The sequence below is a fragment of the Chrysemys picta genome, chromosome 13 (genome assembly GCF_011386835.1).
Source record: "Chrysemys picta bellii isolate R12L10 chromosome 13, ASM1138683v2, whole genome shotgun sequence".
NCBI classification, from domain to species: Eukaryota; Metazoa; Chordata; order Testudines; family Emydidae; genus Chrysemys; species Chrysemys picta.
The window spans coordinates 3,313,078-3,320,920 of NC_088803.1; positions in this window are offsets into that span (position 1 = coordinate 3,313,078).

A 7,843-nucleotide genomic window follows, 5' to 3' on the forward strand; every position below is an offset into this window, starting at 1 on the left:
CAGTTCCCGTGTGGGGATAGAAAGCAGGAGAGGTGAAAACACAAACCCCGGCAGCTATAAAAGGGAACAAGGCTGTTCCCCAAATCCCTGTTGGTCAATGCCATAGAGCTGTGCAGTGTCTGTTTATAGATGCATTTGACTCCCTGCCCTGTAGATTGTCTCCCTTCTATTAGCCTCATCACTGAGCTGGTCTCCAGCCGGTCTGAGAGCCTAGGACCATGGTGCATTACGGCGCCAGCCCAGAACTGTAACCAGGTATTTTTGCGCCCGAGGCAAGAATATAGAATTGCGCCCTCCCCCAGGGCCGGCTCTTCGGCTGCAATTCAGCTGCGGGTCCCTCAGTCCCTCTCGGAGGGAAGGGCCTGCCGCCGAATTGCCGCCGAAGAATGAATGAAGGGGCGGCGGTAGAGCCTGTGATTTGGGGGGTCTAACTCATGATTTTTGACTGCTTGGGCTGGTAATGTTGCTTCCAAAATGCTCTTTGGTTCCAGTCCAAGTTCCAATCCCGAGAGGGACTCACAGAAGAGAGGAGGGAGGTGCTGGATATCAGCAGTGGTCACTAGGGATCAGCATGTGTCGTGAGAATGCTGGGAGTTCAGGTTTGCAGGGCAGGATCAGAGGTGGCAGGTTTGTAGAAATTTTGGTGATCCCCAGAACCCGCCCCCACCCAAACTCTGCCCCTCCCTCCTGCCCAAGGCTTTGGGAGGGAGTTTGGGTGAGGGAGGAGGTCTGGGGTGCAGGCCTTAGGCTGAGGCAGGAGATTGGGGTGCAGACTCTGGGAGGGAGTTTGGGAATGGGAGGGGGTGTAGAGGGAGGGGGTGCAGGTTCTGGGAGGTAGTTTGGGGATGGGAGGGGTGCAGAGGGATGGGGTGCAGGGGTGAGGGTAGTGGGTTGTGGCTGTAGATGAGGGGTTTGGAGTGTGGGAAGGGCTCAGGGCGAGAGTAGGGGTGAAGGCTCTGTCTGGGGCTGGGAATGGGAGGTTTGGGGTGTGGGAGGGGCTCAGGGCTCGGGCAGAGGGTCAGAGAGTGGGGGGATGAGGGCTCTGGCTGGAACTGGGGATGAGGTGTTTGGGGTGCTGGAGGGGCTCAAGGCTCGGGCAGAGGGTGCGGGGGGGGGTGAAAGCTCTGGCTGGGGGTGTGGGCTCTGGGGTGGGGCAGGGCTGGGGATGAGTTTGGGGTACAGGCAGGCTGCTCTGGGACAAGGGCCAGAAAGGAGGACTCCCCCCCAGCCCTTTCCCTGCCAGCAGCACTGAGCTCTGGGGGAGGAGGCCCCCTTTCCCGCCCCCCTTTCCTGCCCCCCGCAGCAGCACACTCACCCCCGCCACTGTCACTGCATGTGCTCCTAGGGTCTCTCTCAGGTCCAGGAATCTCCCTCGCCTCCCCGGTGGTGGGTGCCGGGGGGTGCTGCATGCGCCTCCTCCCCTGCTGTTGCCCCTGACTGTAGCCTCACTGGGGGTGGGGGATGGGGCTGCCTCCTTGCCCAGCATGGAGCAGGAGCAGTGACTGTGGGCGGGGGGACGGGGGGGCTGTGCTGCTGGAGGGCCCTGCCGGAAAAGGGAAGGGTCTGAGGGGGAAGGACAGGCTCAGAGTCAGTCTGTCCTGGAATGGAGAGGGGGGCACTAGGACCCTGCAGCAGCAGTTGTTGCAGGGAGGCAGCATGGAGTTGCTCTGCTCCAGGCCAGGAAGAGGGGGTGGAAGCAGGTTGAGGGATGGGGGTGGGGGGGGGGGGGAGATCACCTGGGTTATAAATATCTCCATGCCAGCAGCTTTTTTTTTCTCTCCACCACTTTCTGCTCCCTCCTGACTTTGTGTGCCAAAGGCAAGTGCCTCACTCGCCTCGCCCTTGTTACAGCACTGAGCCAGCCACCCACCCTCATCCTCTGAGCATCCTTCAGTGTAACTGTCTAGGGAACATTCCCCGAGAACATTCTCTGTCTCTCTCCAGTATGTGTGAATGAGTGTGGGGATATGAAAGGGAACATGAGTGGTAATGGGAATGGAGATCTGTGTCTCAGTGTGAATGCTGATACTGGTCTGAAAGTCAGTGGGAATGGAAATATTTTTGTTGGTATCCCTCAATATTACATCTTGGGGATGGTTTAGAAATACATAGTGTTCATGTCATACAACTACTTTAAACACAACCAGGAGAAAGCTTCTGTCTACACTTTATTGCTTATTAATAATGAACTAAGTAAATGATCTGTATGATGATACTTAGTGGTGACAGATTTGGTGCTGGTTGTGAACCTAGCGCCTAGGGTCTCCAGAAGCTGGGAATGGGCGACAGGGGGTGGATCACTCGGTGATTCCCTGTTCTGTTCATTGCCTCTGGGGTACCTGTCACTGGCCACTGTTGGGAGACAGGACACTGGGCTAGATGGACTTTTGGTCTGACCCAGTTTGGCCATTCTTATGTCCTTAATTATAGTCTAGGATCCCATAGTCCTAGCCATGGTACAAACACAGACCATAAACCCTCTCTCAGTCCCAGTTTACAATCCGAGTGTAAATGGGAAGTGGAGTGTGACTGGGAACAGGAATATAAACACGAATATAAATATCAGATGTGCAGAATAATCTTCCTTCACTGTACCCTGAATCCCCCCTCGACTCTCCCCTAAAGAAAAACTCCCAGACACGCCGCCCTCGGCTCACTAATGTCAGGGAGGCTCCACTGCAAAACCTTAACTCTGTCCTCAGACTTCCACCCCGCCCCCCGAGCTTCTCCCACCTGCACCCACAGGCGGCCCCCCCAGACCTGGTCCAAAGCACGAGCCAGGCTTGCTCAGATCACGTTCCTAGTGTCATGGATCATTTCAATGTAGCTGGTCACTGCTGGGAAGGGAAAGGGGCTTCCCCCAAATCCCTCCCAGCGCCATGGGAAATCTTCCCTCTCCAGCGGGTGGCCCAGCCCAATGGATCCCTGGGACACGACCCCTCCCCAGACACTGACCCCCCCTGACCGGACATTGCATGGCCCTTGTGCGCGTGGAACAGGGCTCCAGAGCTGAGTTCCCCCAATCCCCAATATCACCTCACAATAGCCAGGCCCTCAGTTCCTGGGTGAGGAAATACAGTCACTGCAGGGAGCTGGTCATTCCTCCCAGGGGTCCGAAAGTGTCAGGAGGACCCAGCGCCCTGTGCCCGGCGCTGCACAGACACACAGGCCGGGACAGTCTGACTCCTGCACCCGGAGCCCTGGGGTGAGTCAATCAGATCACTGGCAGCAGGAGTGTGTGTCTCTTATAAAGCGGGGGCATGCAAATGAGGGAGACAGTTTCCTGTTTAAATCGGTGCCTCTCTCTGCCCAGCTTGCACCCGGAGACACAATCCGCAGCCCCTGGGTCTGTGCAGTGACCAGCCAGACTCTGAGAACTTTCCCCTCCAGCTCTTGGGAAAATGAGGCTTTGGCTCCATTTAGTTTTGATTGTGGCAGCTTTGGAAGGTATTTTCTCTCTCTCTTTAAGTACACTGGGGATGCAGAGGAATTTTGTCATATTTGAAACTAGCATTGATATGATTATTAACATGTGTTTATTCTCAGGTGTCTGGTCCCAGGTGCAGCTGGTGGAGTCCGGAGGGGATGTGAAAAAGCCCGGAGACTCTCTCCGCCTCTCCTGCAAAGCCTCTGGCTTCACCTTCAGCGATTACCAGATGGAATGGGTCCGACAGGCTCCAGGGAAGGGACTGGAATGGGTGGCTCTGGTTAGCAAACCAACTGGATCCACGCAACATTATTCGCCGGCTGTTCAGGGGCGATTCACCATTTCCCGGGACAACTCCGTCAACATGGTGTATCTGCAAATGACCAGCCTGAAGCCCGAGGACACCGCCCGGTATTACTGTGCGAGACACACAGTGAGGGGAAATGAATTTATACTCATGCAAAAACCTCCCGCTGTAGATTGAAAACAACATATTCAGCCCTGGGGGACGGTTGAGGGCTATAAACCACAATTACCTCAACAACAAGAAACGAGACAAAGGAAGAAATCAATTGCATTGATGTTTTCTTTCTGTCCGTTAATTTCGCAGAAACCAAACAATATTTAAATATTTACATCCAGAGAATAATACATTTTTCAGGGCCGCTCCACCTCCCTTCCCTCTCCCCCCAAACAGCTCGCTCTGTGAAAACTTCATCTGCGGTATTCTGGCCCAGGCAATGCCCCTTTAACGATGCCACCGTTGGGGGCACACTGAAGAGAAGTGACCATACTTCTGCCGTGCTTAACCCTTATTTCAGGGCCTGATGTCCAGATCCATGTTCCTCACATCTCAACACCTCACAATCATGAATACATTTTACCCTCACAACACCCTTGAGAGGTAGCAAAGTATCAGTATCCACCATGTTGCAGGTGGGGAAACTGAGGCACGGAGTGATTAACTGGTTTGCCCAAACAGGCAGCCTGTGCCAGAGTGAAGACAGGAATTCTGCTCTCTCCATTTCCAATTCAGTGGTTTAACCACAGTGTAATCCTTCCTCTCCGGCTTTCACGGGATGAGAGGCAGGGCTCCTGTCACAAATTGTGACTTCAAGAGACAGGACATTTATACGGATCTCAAGAATACCCAAAGTTATCATAACTCATCACAACATATATTTGAAAGGGATGTTAAACCCGGTGCTTCAGGGTTTAAGCCAGTCTCTCAATATTGGACATCAGGATGAGATCTAATGTGGAAGGCAGATTACCCCACACTGCCCCCTGCATGGTTTCTTACACTTTCTTCTGAAGCATCTGTGACAAAACACTGTCCGAAAGATGATATTGGACTAGATGGAACTTGGGTCTAACCCCATCTGGCCGTCACTATGGTCCTATGTACATATGCACCGTGGCTAATTCTCCGCAGGTAGAGACAAGCTGAGATTTCAATTCTGGAGCCCAGATGAATTCTCCCCGTTTGTCAGGACCGGGTCTAGGCACCAGCAAAGCAGGTGCTTGAGGCAGCACATTTGCAGGGGCTGGCATTCGGGCCATCCTTTTTTTTTTTTTTTTTTTTTTTGCTTGGGGGCCTGCTGCAGAAGCGGAGAACCCACGGGATCCTGGGAGTTCCTTGCCTAGCTCCCTGCCTATAGAGCCAACCCTGGAGCAGGGAAAGAACTACATTTCCCAGCATTCCCTGGCAGCTATCAACAGGAAAGGGAGCGGGAGGGAGTGAGGTAGCTGAGCCATGCTGCAGCTTGCTGTGGATGGAGAGGTGGCTGCTAGAAGGGGGTGGCACTGTGAGTGGGGGACAAGCCCAAGGAGTAGGCGGCTTTGCCCCAGATGTCCCCTTCAGAGGACTTCCCCAGCCTGGATTAGGGATACTGGTGTGACCTCACCTTGCAGCCCCCAAAGAAAGAATTGGGTGGAGTAAATGGACAGTGCCCCTCTCTATCTGAAGCCTAGCAAGGGAGGTGTGTGGATCCCACTAGAATTCAAAATGAAAAGTAAGGGAGGGGAGCTTTAGATACAGCTTTAGATACAGTACCAGGCACGTAGGAGGATTTCCACTTCTGAGCCATGGAAGCAGAAATTGACTTTTCCTTTCCAGATTTAGCCAATATTCGGAAAGGGAATCTAGCACCTGCCTTCCAGATTTGAACACCCTCAAAATTCAGGAGTGCTCAAGCTCAGTTTGGGCGGCTGTTACTTCATTTCTCCCCAATCAAATATACTGATCCACTGGAACTTGCTGTAGGATAAAATTGAGCAAGAAATGCTTCCCAGTGGTTATTAGGATTGGAATTGCTATTTTCAACAGCCATTGCCTTTTTGTTTGTTTGTTTATTTGTTTAAAAGGAAGACAGTGATATTGCATTGGCAAATTCCCCATAGAAAGAAAGAATGGAACAAAAGAATAATAAAGGCACCTCAACTTTTCCTCATTTATGTAGGACAGTCTTATAATATGCATCCAGACATCCTCCAATCACACAAGCTGAAAATTGTTCCACTTTACTGCAGTTCTGTAACCATACGGGAACCAATCCTGTCTGTGTTCTGTGCACATCTAAAATTCCTGCTGAATGACCTGCCCTGGGAGCGAGTTACCAGTGACCCAAGGCTGGGACAGCAGGACAGGGCTGCCCAGAGGGGGGACAAGTGGGGCACAAGAGTTTTTGGGGGCCCTGGAGCGGGGTCCTTCACTCCTTCTTCCGCTCCGGGTCTTCGGCTGCAATTCGGTGGCAGGGGGCGCACAGAGGTGAAGTGACTTGACCAAGGTCACAGAAAGAGTTTGAGAGAGAAAGCACACCAGGAATTGAACTCGGCTGTCCTGAAGTGTGGCCCAATGCCTCCCCCCCAAAAACCATCCTTCCTCTCTAAATACAGTAGCCCGTCCTGTAATGAAAAAAACCAACAGGGATCTTTTTAACATCTTTTCTGGGGTATGACTTATTCCAAAGGGAGCTCACATTTTTATAGGACATATTCACAGAAAGTTACGCTGCGATAAAGGGCCTTTTTTGTCATAACATCTACAGCTCTTCCTGGACAATCCCTTCATTAATTCTTTGTGGATGGAACCAAGCTGGGAATGGACAGCTCTTTCTAAAAGAATATGCTCTAGAAATTACAGGCTTTACATATCTATACTGCTTTGCACAATGTGAGCCTCCTCCAATGCTAGGGCTCGGAGATATTATGTAGTGATTATAATTAATTAATTAATAAGTTAAATCAGTGGGTGAAATTCTCTGGCCTGTGGTATGCAGAAGATCAGAGCAGATGCCCATAATGGTCCTTATGGTCTATGAATCTATGGCAGCAGCTGGATTCATTTCTCCAAACCACTTGGCACGGATATGTCTCAAGGGAAGATCCCCATGTATCTATCAGCTGAGAGGCACTGGCATGTCCTGCAGGGGGCTCCCTACCTAGCCAGAGCTCCCCCTGCCAGCCCCTTTCATCTCCCATCCCTGCTGGGTCACACCCACATGCAAATCCCTGCCCCGGGGGGTTCCGGTTTAAATACAAACCCCTGGGTCTAGGAGCTTCAGTCTCTCCCCAGACTCAGACCTGGCAATTCCAACAGGGAGGTTTTCCTTTTTAATTAAACAATATGAATTTGTTATTGATTTTCCTTTTCTTATTGGCCACTCCAGGGTGTAAGTATCTTTCAGTAGGGGAAGGCGAGTGTATAGATACAGAAGAATGATTTGGTGAAGGAATTAGGATTGGTAGCAAACATAATGGCTTTTCTTCGCAGAAAATATAGACGTTTCATCAAAATGAAAATCAAAATAATTCTGATTTTGGTAGGGGGAGACCAAAGACCCTTTGGCTAAAAAATGCTGAAAGCCAGAAAATTTAGGATTTTCATACAGAAAATTAAATCCCACAAACCCAAAATAGTTCAGGTTTTTTTTGCCTGACTAAATTCCAATGATGAAAACAAAAAATGTTTAGATTTTACCCTAAAATTTTGGGTGTTCAGTTTACTGACAAAAAATCGAAATGTTTGGAAGAAAGCAGACATGCTCTGTGAAAATGTTCATTTATTAAAAAAAAAAAAAAAAAAAAAAAAGACCGTGTTTCCATCAGTGGGGGGTGAGGGGGGGGATGCTGATGAAAATATTAGACCAGCTTTAGCAGAAATGCAATTCTTTGTTTCCTTCTAGGTGTCCTTTCTCAGCCCCAGCTGGTGGAGTCGGGGCCAGGCGTGGTGACACCTTCTGCGTCTCTCACACTCACGTGCACCATCGCTGGAGACTCGGTCACTAACCCCTACTGGGAATGGGTCCGCCAGCCCCCGGGGAAAGAGCCAGAATGGCTAGGACAGGGGCACTTCGTGGGCCACTCAGTACAACCCCGCTGTGCAGGGCAGGGTAACAGTCTCTGGAGATTCTT